Source organism: Heterocephalus glaber, unplaced genomic scaffold (genome assembly GCF_053883595.1).
Source record: "Heterocephalus glaber isolate CG9 unplaced genomic scaffold, H.glaber_assembly_v1.0 deba00001472, whole genome shotgun sequence".
NCBI lineage: Eukaryota > Metazoa > Chordata > Mammalia > Rodentia > Bathyergidae > Heterocephalus > Heterocephalus glaber.
This window is the reverse complement of record NW_028258315.1, coordinates 73,518,440-73,535,284: the sequence shown is the minus strand read 5'-3', so window position 1 is coordinate 73,535,284 and position 16,845 is coordinate 73,518,440. Positions and strand designations below refer to the sequence as shown.

Sequence of the window (16,845 nt, the reverse complement as noted above, 5' to 3'; positions counted from 1 at the left end):
CAGGAGATTGTATTCCACAATAGAGAATTCCATGATAGAAAATGGGCATGAAGGGGAAGTAAATGCATCTAAGGAATGAAATGCTTAGCGTTATGTGGTTGAGTACAATTAAGGTGGCAGAAGGGGTAATTAGAGAAAGACTGGGTGAAACCTGCAAGATGTATTGAAAACAGCCTGATCAACGACTAGGGAACAAGTGTTCACATATAGAGGCAAAAGTGAGTGTGAAGGTCACAGAATACGAGGGTTCAGGAGACTCAGGTTAATGGATGAAGGGCAGAGAAGCTGGAATATGACTAGCCCAGAGTACAGATGGGGATGGGAGGGTGGGTGCTGGATGATCTGAGCTGATTTTGAAGATTAAGGAAGAGGAAGCCACATAAGATCTTCAGTTAATGGTAAGAATATGGAATTTTATTATAAGAGCAATAGAATCCACTGAGAAGTTATAAGCAGAATGAAATAATCAAATATGTATATACTGTATATGATGATTGTCTTTGCTAAATGTACAATGAATCAGAAGGGACAAGATGGAAAACAGGAGTTCTGTTATGAGACTATTGCATCAGTTTAGGTGAAAGATGGGAGTAGTTTTAATTAACATGCTGACAACAGAAATAAAGAGACATGCTTATGCTTGTGATGTATACTGGAGACTGACTTGACCAGATTTTTAAAGAATTTGAAGGGTCCAGGGGGAGAGGGATAAGCAAAAGGCAAAGTTCAAAATCAATGCTGACTGCTGTTCCTTTGCTTGAACAAATGGGCAACAGTGGTACCATTTATTCTTATGAAGAAAATGAAGAAAGGACTGAGAAGGATGTTGCCAACCATCTCTCTGTCTGTTCATTCTGGCCCCTGTGGAACATGCTGGGTTGCCTTTGGGGCCACAATTGGTTTGTGAGGCCATTTATTAGATGCTCCAGGAGCCTGGCAAATGCTCAACTGTGTAGTTCTTTGGAAAGAAATTGAAGAACAGGTATCTTCCATGTCTCAAAAAGCTCTGAGGATTGATGTATGAAAGAGCATAGAACATTTAATGAGGCTATAAGAATTGTTATATAAAACATTGGTGAAGGCCGGGGATTTAGCTCAGTGGTTCCAGCACCTGCCTCACAAGCACAAGGTCCCGAGTTCGATCCCTGGTACCAAAATAAAATAAAATAAAATAAAATAAAATATTGGTGAAGGTTGACATTGGTGTGCAAAGTTTGAAAATATCAATTACTAAGCAACAGTTTACCTTAATATTTATAATTGTCATTTATAGATGTCCCTAAGTGAGATAGGGTGTTTTTATTAAGAAGGAAAAGTTTAGGTTTTTTTATACAGTCATTATGGCTCTCTTTAGCTTTCTGCTTATTTCCTAACATTGTCTTTCCATGACTCCATGGGTAAGGCCTTTCCCACTTGTGCTTCCCTGTTTTCTTTGGTGAAGAACAGAGGCAAATGAACTCAATGCTCTCTGCAGATACTAGATACTAAATTTTTCTTTGTAGAATGCTGGGTCTCAGGGCCCTATTTAGTTAAAAAAGTTACTCTTAAGAGTGGGTCAGAATGACAGGAATATTTAGATAATGGCAAAGCTCTGAGATGTATTATGTGTACTTACCACTGTGGATAGAGGTTGGTGTGTCTGGTCATGTGGCCCCTGGCCAGGGAGACTGAGTGTCACAAAGGGGTGTGGAGTGTGGAAATACTTCTCTGGGCCCAGCAATGCAGCAGGGACTTTCACAGCTATGTTAACTAGTAAAACTGCTTCAGAATCTTTCCTCAGTCTGTAAATCTTTGATTCAGAAAAGGGCTTTGTCTTTCTTTTTCTTTTCAAAATAGAAATTGTGTACAATGTTAGCTTCTTAACAAGCAAACCCTACCTCCTCCCCACCCTAACCACCCTTAAAGGACTACCCACTGATTTATGTTGCTGGGGAGAGCAGTGATTTGATTTCCTTTCACTGTGTGTGGGATGGCTCCATGGCAGTTTTGTTCAAACCCCTTGGAGGGAGACCTTGCTGAAATTTGTAAAGGTGTCATTATTTACTCTTTTAATATTCTCACATGGTGGCGGTTATGTTGCTTGCTTAAAATAAAGACATTGAATTTAAGACTAAGAGAGCTTTCTGTAGGATATCTGCAGCAGGAAGCATTTGCTGTTCTCAGCTTCAATTTCTTCTTGACCACTTGAGTTGCATATTAAACTCTTGCCAGATATTGACTGTTCCTGTCAGATGGGGCATGCTGCCTTTTGTCGAAAACTAGAAGTGATCATGTCATAGTGAAGAGAATAATGGAGTTTGCATGATTAAAATAAATTGCAAGGTCTTGGGTTAAGTCCCTGAAGGCCAGGGAAGGGAAGATGAGTTGAAGTTCTTCAGCCCCAGCCAGAGATGACAAATGTCTTTTTGCAACTAGAATATTGAGGTGAGAATTTGTAGTCATGTTTAAAAAGGAAAGCAAAGACTCAGGGTGAAGTTGATTTGGAGAAGACCGTAGACTATTTCCCTTACTGTTTCTGAGGAAAGTTTGGACAGTTTGCAGGTTGCTTGGTCCACATTTTCTGAATCCTATTCACTGTAGTTTTTATATTTGCTATGCACCCTCAACCAAAACTGCCTCGATTATTGGATTATTGTTGTATAAAATAAATGTTTAATCATCTAATTTTACTGTCCCCACCATTATATGTATTTTAGATGGAGAGAGACAGTGGTTTTATACTGCCTTTACTACTATGTGTAAGTGTAGACCTCTCTGAGTTACAGATTTCTCACAAATTTGTATTGATCTCTTCCTCAACATGAGAATTAAATATAAGTAGGAGGCATTAAGCACTGTGCATGGGTTTTTTAAAGTTGGTTTGTAGTCTGATTTTTGCATCTTCTTGACTGTGTGATTCTAGGCAAGTTATTTTTCTTCCCTGGGCCTATTTTCTCATGTGTATAAATGAGATAACATCTGCACTGTGGGGTAGTTGTAAATAACATATAGAAAATACTTATCACATGGATGGTCCACAAATCAGGCACAATAGGTAGTAGCTGCTGTCACTACAATCTTTTTTATATACCCTAAGACTCTAAACATCTTAAGATATTTCAAAATTCAATAAAAATTGACATTGAGGTTGTCTATGCAAGGTATATAATAAGCTTCTTATTGTGTCCTGGTCTTGTAATGAAATTTTGTAGCATTGACCTCAAGAACAATTGCAACAGTCCCAAGAATATGATGTTATAAAGTTTGCCTCTTATGCAGAACTTGTCAAGCACCAGCCACCTTTCATAAAGGGGCCTATTGCTGAATTTCAGTGTCCTGTGGTTGCCATTTCTCAGGGGTTGATCTTGATCCAACAACGTTCCAGTGTAAGGACTTTGAAGACTAATGCCAATTGGGTATCTTTTATGGTTTGAATGTATCTCCAAAAGTTCATTGTGTTGAATTGTAATTCCCAATGCAGTAGCGTTGAGAGGTGGGACCTTTAAAACGTGATGGGATTAGGAGGGCATAGTGAGTGAGGTTCAAGTTAATGTCATTATAATGGGAGTTGGTCCACTGTTTCAAGAGTAGATTTGTTATAAAAGAGACTTCAACCTCCTCGCATGTGCACCTGTTCTCTCTCCCTCCCATGCCCCTCCTATGCACAGGTGCTTCTTTGCTCTTCACTTTCTGCCATGAAGACCTTGATCTTACATGTTCCAGTCTCCAGAACTCTGAGTAATAAGTTTCTATTCATTATAAATTACCCAGTCTGAGGTGATTTAATGTTACAGCACATCATGTAGTGAGGGAACACCAACATCAGGTATTATGTTGAGATATCTTTCATATGTGAAAGAGTAGTTACAGATGGTCCATAGTATGGCCATTCAGGTCTTGGAGTTGTCTTATTATGAAAGCAAGAAATATGGGTGCTGTCATGGCTTGTGTTTAGATGTTCCCCAAAGCCTCATGTGAATGAGGCGCAACTATTTCAAAGGTGGCTGAATCTAGAGTGATTCAAGGTGCAATGCTAGGCCTAAGGGCACTAAGGAGCAAGGGTGTGCGTGCTACCTTCCTGAAGTAGTCTGAATAAGATAAAAGAGGCAGAAAGACTTTGGTAAGGTCTCTTGTTGCTTTTGTTGTCTTCTGCCACCATGAACTGTTGCTTCTCTGCCATGTGCCACTCTGCCTTGGAGCCAGCTGATTATGGACTGAAATGTCTACAAACTGGAGCTAAATAAACCCTTTCCCCTTTAACTCTGGGTGTTGGGTGTTTTGTCTCAGCAACAAGAGAAAGTAACTAACATTAATTAAGCACTAATTGGCCCCTGGATTATGCCTGGTTTTCCAGTAGAGAAGCATTTGTTCAAATGGACCGAGGGAGAAAGATGTTGATTGTTGTTGCATAAAATGAAGGTTGAAAGAGAAATTTGGGGAATTAAAGTAATGTATTTAGGGATATTTAGGAATACAGATACAAACATGATTATTATTTACAGGTATCCTATCCACTTGCCCTTTCTGGTGTGATAAAAATAGCACATTTTATCAAATTCTCAGGTGCCAGGCCCTATGACTGGCACTTTATGTTTATTATCTTTAATCTTCCCCAAACCCTTCAGAGTCCCTCAGTCTACCTCAGTGCTTCAGATGAAAGAAAAATCAGAACCTCAAGGTACATGGTTACAAAACTAGTGGCTAATCTATGCCTCAAACCTAAGTCATTCTGTTGCCAAAGCCTGTGTTTCTTGTACTCCTGTGGTATTGTGTGTTACATTCTTGGAGGGAGGGGGTCACTGCCCAAAATGATACTTGGAAAACCATACCTCCACTGGGCTGTTTTGGGAATAGAGAGAGAAGTTAACTGTCTTCATGATCCATTTATTTATAAACCATAAAAAAAGCCAGATGATGAGCATAATGTTTAGTATCCAGTAAATGGCAAACATGGAGACCAGTTAAAGACCCTCAGCTTAAACCTGAAGCATGTCTTGGAGGCCACTTGATATGGTTGATGTCAGCGTGTTAGATATGGAATGATGAGGAAATGCAGAAAACTGAAAGAGAGACAAAAGAGTGTGGCACATCTGGAGTATCTGGGTCCGCTAACATTTTCCAACTGGTTCCGAGTTTGGTTTTCTCTTTTTTTGTTTCTGAGTATTTTGATGTGTAAGTTGCCATTATAGTTGCCTACCAGCTGAACGCCAGCTTCCTCAGATGGTGCAAAGCTGAGTTGAGGTTTGGCAATGCTTCCTAACTTGCCAGGTGATGAGTTGCACACATGTCTTTATTACTGTAAAGCCTGGTTTGTGTTTTAGTGGAAGGAGCAAGAAAGCAAGTGGTTCTACATAGAGGGTCTTCTGTCTTCCTTAGCTGTTTTCATGTCTTAAAGCCAATTTCAATGGAAGCAGTCCTTGGTTATGTTAGTCTTGTTTACTTCCTAGTATCGATATAGTGTTATCTATCATGTCCTACCCTGGAGCATGGTTTTATAAAGGATGAGGAAGTTTAGCTCCTTCAGCCTTTGCTAAATTTTAAACATGAGAAAAATCCTCTGTTCTCTCTCTTCCTCCCTCCCCTCCCTCCCTTCCCCCCCCCTCCAGTGATTGAGATTAAAGCCAAAAACTTCTCAGCTCCCATTAATTGTCTTCCCCATGAGTGATTATTGTTCCAGATTCATGGCCTTATGGGAAAAGTTCTGCAAAACACATTGATTTTTATTTAAATTTAACAATGCCCTAGTGTCCCGTGTGCTTTGTTGATATTAACAATGTAAGTCTTGGTTAATTTAAAATGCAGAAGGTGCTGGACCTGTTTGATTTGGCTCCCAGAGTCCACTTTGATTCTAGATCCATGTCTCACTGAAGAGAGGCTTCAAGGGCCTGATGATGCATTACAGTGCTTTCCCTCCTCCTCACTTCTGAGTGTGCTCCTGTGGAAGGGATTGCTGAAGGGTTGGAGACTTTCTGGGGACCAGTTGTGGCGGTGTAAAGAAGATGCAGTGGTCTATTTTTCCATCTCATCTCTGTGTAGTTTTCACTGGTAAGTTCGATGACATTTATAAAAAGAATAGTAAAGTATTTTTCAGGAATGCTTGCCTTTCTCATTTCATAAAAGGTACATTTTATGGCTGCTATTCCCAAATTTTCAGTCAATGATCAAACCAGAACATGGCCATTAATCTGAAAGAAGATGCTGTATGAATCTTGGCTTCTGAAAATTATTTTCTCATCCAAGACTTTCCCTGACCCCTAACTTCTGGATTTTCTGGTCTCCCATTCCATTTAATCCAATAGGAATTTGGTAATTTCCTCTGGAACACTGAGGTTCTGAAAAGTGACCCTGGCCTGATCCTCAGTGATCCTGCCAGCAGTTACTGGGAGACGAGCCTGACTCTCATTCTGATACATACTTCAACCAAACCAGATCCTCTGAGGACCCTGGGCTGAGCTAGGCATGAGCCAGGCTACATGCTGAGGCTACAGGGTGACATCAGACAGTCAGACATCTGGTAGGCCATTCAGTTTCAGTAGATGCCTGATTTTCTGTTGGCATTAAATCAGAGGCAGCCGGGCCCAGAAGTGTTTCTCAATACTTCATGACTTCGTATTCAAAACTGAACCTCAGAATCTGGCTGCTCCATCATGTCCAGACTCCAAAAAAATGGGGCACAGTATCTTGTGCTTGCAAAGGCACTTATGCTTATTTGCCAACATTATTGAAAATAGTTTCTTGCCATAAATGTACAAGTACAGAGATCTTACTGAATACCATTTATGAACCAGATAAAGCTGTTCGTTACTTGAAAAATATATTGGCATGAGTAAGGACATGCATATATTTAACATTACCTTTATCTAAAGGTGGAAAAACTTGGTGTAAAGGATGATAGAATAGGAAATAAGAAACTTAGACCTTTGCAGTGCTGACAAGAACTAAGTGAGTCATTGGACATCTTTGTGCCACGTCTCATGGAAAATGTCATGGGAGTCATTCTTTAGTTGAGAGAGGTTGAATGAGAATTTGAGTAATAGCTGAGATGTCTGTGCCTTAAGGTGGTGATTGTAAAGTCTAGGGGAAGTGATAAAATTCTGAAGAGCAATAAAATGCTGATGGAAGGTGAATATCAACATAGAGCAGGAGCAGGATCCAGCAGTACTTTGAGAATTTTTCTCTGGGTGATAGTCCTGGGTTTCATTATTGATTAGATGTGTTTCAGTCATAGAGTAGAATAAGAGGAGATAATATTTAAAACTTAAAAAGTAAGTAACGAACATCTGAGAAGAAAGGCAAATGCCAAATTAAGAAAAAGAAAATAGTAAAGTTCTTTTGAAAGGATGCTGTCTCCATTCTTTTTGCTCAAGTATTAGGAAGAGGAAGCAGAGCCCAGAGGAGAGGGTCCCCCAAACAGAAACTCTGTGGTATGGAACCTAGAACAATTCAAAGAACTACTGGGGAGGAGATTCAGTGAGCAGTTCAGATGGGGTTCAAAAGAGTTGAGTGCTGCCTATAAGAAGGACCTTGTAAGAATTGGTAACAGTTCTGCAGGTGATTTGTAAAGAAGCTTTTTTGACAGGAGGCCATGATTTGGATTCCCGAGGTGCGGTCAGTTGGGATAGAACAATGACAGACTTGTTTTGGAAGGAGGCATTTGAAAGAAAAAAAAAAATGAGAACTACAGTTTAATCTAATAGGTGGAATGTCTAGGCTATTTTCTCTCTCAGCTACACTAGCATTGGGTTTCCATGGCACATTCGTCTTTTATGTAACATACTTCCTCTTGCCATTTTCTCTTCCCCTTCATTCCTTTTTCTTGGCTTTCACTGCTCCAGAATCCCCACCAATTACCTTTTCTAGGTTTCACTACTCTTCACTTTTAGATTTTACTGCAATCTCCTGGCCACCTCTGAATTCACATTGACCTAGTCCTAAGTCATTCTATAATAATACAGTCATCTTTAGTATCCATGGGGGATTGACTCTTTCCAATATAAAAAGTCCATGAATGCTCAAGTTCTTTGTGCAAAATGGCATAGTACTTGCACATAATTTTGGCAATCCTCTTACATATTTTAAATCATCTCTAAATTACTTCTGATACCTAAGGCAATGCCAATGCTGTGTAAAGTTATAATGTATTAAAGAATAGTGACAAGAAAAAATGTCTGTATATATTCAGTAGAGATAAAATTTCTCTTTTTGGTTTTTTGATACAGCATCTCACTCTGTAGTTCAGCCTGGCCTTGAACTCACTATGCAGCCCAAACTGGCCTCCAACCAACAGCAATCCTCCTGCCTCGCCCTCCCAGTGCTGAGATTACAGGCATGTGCCACCAGTTATTTAATCTTCACTTCATAATTCCTCCCCAATTCTAAGTTCTTCGGGATACTAGACTGTCTTACATCTCTGAGATTTCAAATCACAAACTTTAGAGCTATTTTGCTTCATTTTTCTCTTTAATAGAAAATGTAATAGAAAACTCAACTCCAATACTCCTTATCCCAGTAGTTTAATACAGTCAAAAAGACTGTGACACCATGACTGGAATCAAGTGAAGGAATTTAAATTCTAGACTAATCTTTACTAGCTATGTGACTTTGGTATATGTTGAATTTGTAGCTCAGAGCCTTATTTAAGGTTGCTTTCCAGTAAATGGTGGCTACAATGATTATTGTTCATTGTTTCTTGTATACAGCATATGCTTGAAATTATCCATAGATAAGAAATGTAATTGAGATTCAGTGACTAACATTTCCCATCTCAAAGATAGTCCTCTTTTGAGTTTCAGTTCATTGTTCATTTTCATTTCGTTCAAACCTCTTGTCCTTTCTTGACTTTGGCTTGGTAGCTTTTCTAATCTTTTAAATCTTGGTTGTTGCAGACATATGTGAAATTTTGGATTTCTTTCTGAGTGCCTGCCAGTTAATCCTTGATCTAAACACTATAGCAACTACCTGGGTTCAGCTCCTGGCTTTGACACTTACCTTAGCATGTCACTTAACTTTACTGAGCCTCAACCATCTTTCAAATTGTCATTGCAACAGTGATTTGATTAGCTGATTTTGAGACCTACACGAGATAAAGTATGAAAGAGCACTTAACGGTACCATGCAAATTGTGTTCTGTCTTCCATTGGTTTCCTTAGAAACAGACTCTGAGGCAGAGATTTACAAGGAGGAGAGGAGTCTCTGGAAGAACATCTGTAAGAAAGTGAGGGTGGCAGGATGAGCAGAGAGGGGAGTTGGACTGCAATGCAGTTGCAGCTGAAAGTTTAGCTGAACCCAAGGGAAGACTGTCAGTGGATTCCTATCAATCATCACAAAGGGCCCAATATTTGTTCCTGCTTTACCCTGTCATTGGATGGGGCCTAACCAGGGGAGATGCTGCAACCTTGTGTGTATGGCTCCCTTTGACTAAGGGCAGTTCTGGAGAAGGATGCTACTGTGTAATGTCTGCTTGCAGCTCTTCTAATAGGTGGGGAATTGAGTGCCTCAGTCCAAAGAAGGTTTGGTTACACACCACAGTATCTGTGATCTTGAGTTACCTCTGATCTACTCTGATTACTGTTTCTCTTCTCCTTATACCTCTAAGTCTCAATGGTTAGCAATAGATTTTTTCATCTAGAATCTACTCATTCTAATGCTGTTCCTTTGAGTTGATATAGGTTCTATGTCATTTTAGAATTTTTCAACTTTATTGTTTAGAAGACAATAGAGTAAAGATCCAGGAAACAAGGCATTTATCTCTCACTGTCCAATGAAGAAAGACCTAAACTAGAGGTGGTATATTACCTTTTTAAATTTTAGGGCCAATTCTGATCATTTATTGGTTTTGAATCTACACAGAGTGCTTTGAAGAACAGAACTGTACAGTTGTGTCTATGCTTAACAGAAAGAAGGCTGTGATCTGTTAGGGATATATAAGGAAATAAGTCTACAGTACTGTCACAACACAGAGCACTTTAGTAATCCCACAGAGTGGTAGTTTTCCCCTATATACCAGAGAAGCAATTATGCAGTAGATTTTCCAGTGGATACCAGCTGAGAGTCCTCTGATTCATTTCAGGAAGTATCTACTTGGATGTAATACCGAATCACACAGATTAAGAATTCAGTCCCACCAGAGTGTCTACCACATCATATGTCAGGTGCAATTATAGTAGTAAATCATTATCTATATATTCCATTCAGCTATAAATGTCTCTAATTTCTCATTTTTTTATGGCTGAGTAGTACTTCATTTTATTAAAAAAACACATTTTCTTTATCCAGTCTCTAGTTGATGGGCATTTGGGCTGCTTCCAAGTTTTAGCTATTACAAATTGGGCTGCTATGAACATGGGTGCACATATATCTCTGTGGTATGATTCTTTTAATTCTTTGGAGAAGATCCCCAGCAGGGGAATAGCTGGGTCAAATGGGACTTCCAGTCCTAGTTCTTTGAGGTATCTCCCACACTGATTTCCACAGTGGTTGCACCAGTCTACACTCCCACCAGCAGTGGAGCAGGGTTCCTCTTTCCCCACAGCCCCACCAGCATTTGTTATTGGTTGATTTCATGATAGTAGCCATTCTTTCTGGGCTGAGGTGAAATCTCAGCATTGTTTTCATTTGCATCTCTCGAATGACCAGTGATGTTGAACATGTTTTCATTTTTATTTGCTGCTTTTACTTCTTTGTCTGAGAAGTGTCTGTTCATTTCAGATGCCTATTTTTGGATTGGGTCTTTAAATTTGGGAGGTCTGATTTCATGGACCTTGAGAAAACAATCCAAAAATTCATTTGGAACAAGAAGAGACCTAGAATAGCAAAAGCAATTCTAGGCAACAGAGATATGGCAGGGGTTATCACAACCCCCAACTTGATACTATACTACAAAGCTACTGTAATAAAAACAGCATGGTCCTGGCAAAGAAACAGACCTGAGGACCAGTGGAACAGATTAGAAGATACAGAAACAACTCCAGACACACTCAGCTACCTCATCGTTGACAAAGGAGCCATACACCCTCACTGGAGGAAAGAGCCTCTTTAATAAATGGTGTTGGAAAAATTGGGTTTCAACTTGCCAAAGACTAAAACTAGACCTATATATCTCACCATGCACTAAACTAAAATGGAAATGGATTAAAGATCTAAATATTAAAACAGAAACGCTGAACCGGCTGGAACAGAGGTTAGGTAGAACCCTTGAAGACATTGGTGTAGGAAAAGATTTTATGACCAAAACCTCAGTTGCCCATGAACTAGTACAAACAATTAACAAGTGAGATCTCGTCTTATTAAAAAGCTTCTGCACAGCAAGAGAAACCACCAACAGTGTAAAGAGACAACCCAAAATGTGGGAAAAAATTTTCACCTGCTTTTCCTCAGACAAAGGTCTACTATCTCGAATCTATAAAGAACTTTAAAAAATCAGACCTCCTAGTGCCTATATTTCTGAGCAACCAACTATAAACTGGGGCTCCTACAATCCTGTCTTTGGGTTTGATTAATTTCTAGAGTGGCTCACAGAACTCAAGGGAGCAGTTTACTTCTATTTACTCATTTATTGTAAAACATAAACCATAGAACATGCCTGTAAACTCAGATACTTAGAAGGCTGAGGTAGGAGGAACAGAAGTTCAAGGCAATCCTTGGCCACTTAGCAGAATCCTGTGTAAAATAAAATTAAAAAAGGACTGAAGACATGGCTCAGTGGTATAGCACTTGCCTAGAATGTATGAAGCCCTGGATACAATACCCAGTAGTGCACCAAAAAACCCCCACAAAAAACCCTCAAAAAACCAAAACAAAACCCCCTGCATATTACAAAGAATGCAGATAAGCAGTCAGATGGAAGAGATCTATAGGGCAAATCATAAAAATAGGGGCACAGAGCTTCCATGTCCTCTCTGGGCATGCTGTCCTTTAGCCCTTCCAGATGTGCAGATCCCCAAAAGCTCTTGGAACCTTGCTTTGCAAAAAAATTTTGTTGTGCATGCACGCATGGTATGGAACTAGGGATTGGACCCAGGTCCTTCATGCTGAACTACATTCCCAGGTCTTTTTTTTTTTTTTTTTTTCTTTTGAGACAAGGTATCACTAATGACAAGTTGCCCCAGTTAGGCTCTTTTGAGGTTTTTTGGAGGCTTCATTATTTAGACATGATTGATTAAATCATTTGCCATTGATGACCACTTTATCCTTCAGCTCCTTTCCCCATGCCTGGGTTAGGGAGTGGTATTTAGAGTCCCAACTCTTTAGTAATACCTTGGTCTTTCCAATGACCAGCCTCCAACTTGAGGCTGAATTGGCACAGCTAGCAGCCTTCTCGTGAAATAAGAAAAGATACTCCTATCACTCTGGATTTTAGGAGCTGTGTGGAGACTAAATACACACACAAACACACACAATTATAAATCATAATATCACATGATGTCTGCCATGGGAGTGGACTGGGAACTGGGGTGTTCAAGCCCTGTTTTTGCCATCCTAAATATAGAACTTAATTTTCCCTTTGAAGTTTGGATTCTAGAATGCATTTGGCTTTTCCTAAGTGTCTTTGGTAAATTTCTGTCTCAATGCTTACACCTAATTTGCCCCTTTAAGTGTAATTAAGCCATATGCCTAGAATTGTTTCATGGGTCACCTTAATCACTTCATTCACAACTTAATCTCCAGAAAACCTTCCAAAAATAGTTACAAGACTTTGTCAAAAGGGTTAAGTTATTTTCATGAATGCTTATTTATTTGCTTTCCCACTAAATTTAGCTTTACCTTTTGTGAATACATTACATCAATGTTTATTTGTTTTATGGATTTTTTTAGTGTTTCCCTAGGGAGCCTTTCTTCTCTGCCATCCATGCCTGTCTTGGATTGTGTAAGCTCCCAGAAGGCAAATTCTATGTCATTTTAAATTGCATTGTACAGTGCTATGCACAAATGAACAATTTATTCTCAAAACACTATCAGTGGGAGAAGAAACAAAGGAACTGATGATATCTTAAATGATTTAAATGATGTCTTTAATGTACTAGTTATCTCCAATTTTTCTCCTATAAAAACTGTCAGAAAAAAAAAGATAACGTTCAAAGTATATTGAGTTTCTCTGAACTAAAGTCCTGGTAAAATTGAAATTATTATTAAAATATCACTCTGTAGTATTTCCGTTTATATCCACAAATTATTATTATTGGATACTTCTAATAGGCTTTTAAAAATGGTCCTCCTGAGGTTCAAGGCTGAGGATTAATAATGGTGGTAATGGAGGAAGCAAAGGACAAGCAGTTGATCTAGGTCAGGGGTTGACAAACTTTTTTTTTTTTTGGTAGCAGGGATTAAACTCAGGACCTTGCACTTGCGAGGCAGGTGCAGTGCCACTGAGCCAAATCCCTGGCCCTCAAACTTTTTTTATAAAAGATCAAATAGCAAAAATATTTTCACTCCTGTAGGGATTGTCATCCACTCTCCTGCTATATAGTGTGTAAGCTGTTGTAGCCCATAGGTAAACAAATCATAGTGGTGTGCTAATAAAACCTTTTTTTACCAAAATGGCTCCATAGATTTTGTCTGTAGGTTGTAGTTTACCAACACCTGATTCAAGTGAATAGACTAAATTTTCCTGACTTTTCATAAAATGATTCTTAAATATATTACTAAAATTAACCAATGAAAAGAGATAGAAGTTCAAAGTCAAGAGTGTTCAAATAGTTTTGATGACTTAATATTTACATCATTTAGTCCCTGCTTTGGTTATTCCTAGTCATGGTACATAAGAATTCTCAATCAGTGGTAGGTTCCAGAGGGAAAATTCCTATTTCCCTGTGTCTTAGGCACTTTCTTTTCTTAAAAGCCTGACTGTCAATTGGTCTCAATATGGGCTTCTTCATTTACCAACTGCCAGATTTGATGATCTTCTGTGTCTCTCTTCATCCAACATTAAATATCTTTCTGGTATAAAACAGATCATGATTATGATTACCTTCCCTGCTGACTTATTAGAGTTGTTGTAATAGCCAAGTTAAGTACTGCTCAGTAGCTCACTTTGTCATTAAAAACATTAAGGAGTATTAAATTTGCTTCACCTACTGTTTCTGTCAAGCTTGAGCAAGATACTTAGCTGATCACTTCCCAGGCGTGTGTGTGTGTGTGTGTGTGTGTGTGTGTGTGAGAGAGAGAGAGAGAGAGAGAGAGAGAGAGAGAGAGAGAACACTTGTGAGTTGGATAATTGAATTGTTTCATGGCTGATTTACACTACAGTGCTGTCAAAAACTCTAATACTTGGGCTGAGGATTTAGCTCAGTGGTTTGACTGCTTGCCTCGCAAGCGCAAGGACCCAAGTTCGATCCCTGGTACCAAAAAAAAAAAAAATCTAATACTTTTCGAAAACCCAAGATTAAATATAAACCTTTGGGAAGAGACCTAGGCATTAATATCTATTTTAAACTCTCAGGTACATTGTTTTCTATTGCTCCTGAGCCAAATTATCACAATTTCATAGTTCAGAACAGCAAAAATTTATTATCATACAGTGTTGTTAGTTAGGAGTTGGATGCAGGTCTCCTGGACTACAACCAAGGTGCCTACAAGGCTGTCTTCCTTGCTGAGGAAGAACGTTTTCACCTGCTTTTCCCATTCTGTAGCATTTACCCACGTTCCTTAGTTCATGGCTTTCTTTCTTCTTTCTGAAATCCAGCAACAGAAGGTCAAATCTTCCTATATGTCATTATCATGATTTTCTACAGTTTCTTCTCCTTTTGATTCAACTCTTTTGCCTCCCTCTTACCTCTTTAAGAATCATTACAGTGGGCCCATCCAGATAATCAAGGATGATCTCCTTATTTTAAGATTAACTGATGGCAACCCTAATTGCATCTGCCATGAAGCATAATATGCTCACAGCTTCTGGGGATTATTATGTGGACAGTTTTAGAAACCTGTTACTCTGCCTTCCATATCAGGCAATTCAGTTCTGAATGGCAGGGGGTATGAAACTTAACTAGCACAAGCAAATCCTTCCCACATGTGTTCATTGATGGGTGATGTATAAGCATTCATTCTTAAAATAAGTAGTGAGTTCTTGTGTTCTAGGCATTGTTGTGTCATGTATAATGGCAAACACAACATCCAGGAAATGGAAAAGATATTTAAATGGAGAAAATTCAGGTGCCTGGAATATTCATTGGGTGCTTTCCCAAATTTTGAGACCAGATTAGGGTTTCTGAAGAAAGTTATATAAGAATTAGGGAAGTATAGAATGCTTAGTAGTAATAGTCTGAGTAGCTTTTCAAGGCATTTAATGCATTATTTTTAGTGATTATCATATATTTACATGGTGTCTACTAAAACTGGTATTTTGCAGGTATAGAAACTGACTCTTATAAAGATTAAACAAAAATATCAGCCCTTGTTTTGTTCTATGAAGAAATGTGCGTGATTCTACACTAAGGCATTAGAATCGCCACCCTTCCTTCAAACACTAAGCATATTTATTTCTATCTTCCAAATTCAATTGACTTTCTGAAAAAAACCCCCAAAACCCACAGAGATCTGATCCAGCTTCTATGGTTATGACCTGCACAGCCCTGTAAGTGTGCAGGCTTGGAGTTTGTTTTCTGAGCCACCAAAGCACCATGTTCTCTGTGGAGGTGAAAGTCAGTATTAATTTTATGGGGGATATTAGGACTTAGAGCATGTAGTCACCATGTTGCCATTGGCAACACCAAAGATCATCCAGGTATGAAAGTAAATTGGTTGAGAGATTCTGGTGCCTTCTGGATCTCAGCAGTGGAGGACAATTTGGAGGTTTCAGAGCCTGCTGATCTTTGGAAGGGTAACAGATCCAGAAAAGTGCTCTTAAGCTCATATATTTCCTTTCCACTTTAGACTTGGCAGATTCACTTGGGGTGCTTTCACCACAAATCTGTTTTTAGTGAGTTGTTTGACTTTCACCGCCAACCAGATTTAGTGTCTCTCTGTGTCAAAAATATAGACGATGCTTCCTATGTTAGTAATTTCTTACCTATCATATGGGTAACCAGCATCCGCAAGCATTGAAGGAACAACCTACAATGTATAGGACATTGGGACATATCGATAATTTCTATAAGAGCCTTTCAAGCATTTTTAGAGGATTAGTATGCTCTAGATATTGATACTCAGAAAACAATGGTAAGCACCAGGACCAAGGTTTAGTGAAAATATCCAAAAAATTAAATAAAGGCAGTACAGATGCCTTAGAATATCTAGAAAGGAGACCTAGTCCACATTTAAGACCAGATAATGATTTATGGAGGAAGTTATGCTCAAAGGTGATGAAAATGTTTAGAAAGTAGATAATGTTGGGTAATAATAGCCTGAGTGCCTATTCTAGACCATTAATATATTACCTTTAATTCTTATTTAAATTATATAATATTATCACCATTTTAGAGGTGCAGCTTCTACAGATTAAATTTCACAGGAGAATGACAAAACTGGAATTTTGTTTGGAAAAGACTCTAAGGCTGCAATGGTTAATATAGTGGCCATTAATCACATATACCTCTTTAAATCTTAACTGACTAAATTAAAAGAAAGAGGTCCTCAGTCACACTAACCATATTTCAAGTGCTAGACACCCCACATAGGTAATGGCTACCATATTAGATAGTGCAGATTAAATGACAATTCCTTCATTGCAGAAAGTTCTATTAAAGAGCACTGCTCTAGATTTTCTATATAAAACATTCTAGATCTTTGCCTCATTAACAACAAATTAGAACCTTATGGTTATCTAGATTATCAAAACCATAAACAAACACAATTTCTATGCCAATAGTTCTAGCCTACTTGTAAAAATTACAAGGTAAACAATGAAAGATTCAGAGAGAGGATTTCACT

The 16,845-nt window shown here is 38.7% G+C and overlaps 1 protein-coding gene across 12 annotated transcripts in view; it reads left to right on the top strand.

Moving 5' to 3' along the window:
• Positions 1–16,845, top strand: part of Rbms3 (RNA binding motif single stranded interacting protein 3) — a 1,369,918-nt gene that overhangs the window by 105,787 nt on the left and 1,247,286 nt on the right. The window lies entirely within an intron of this gene.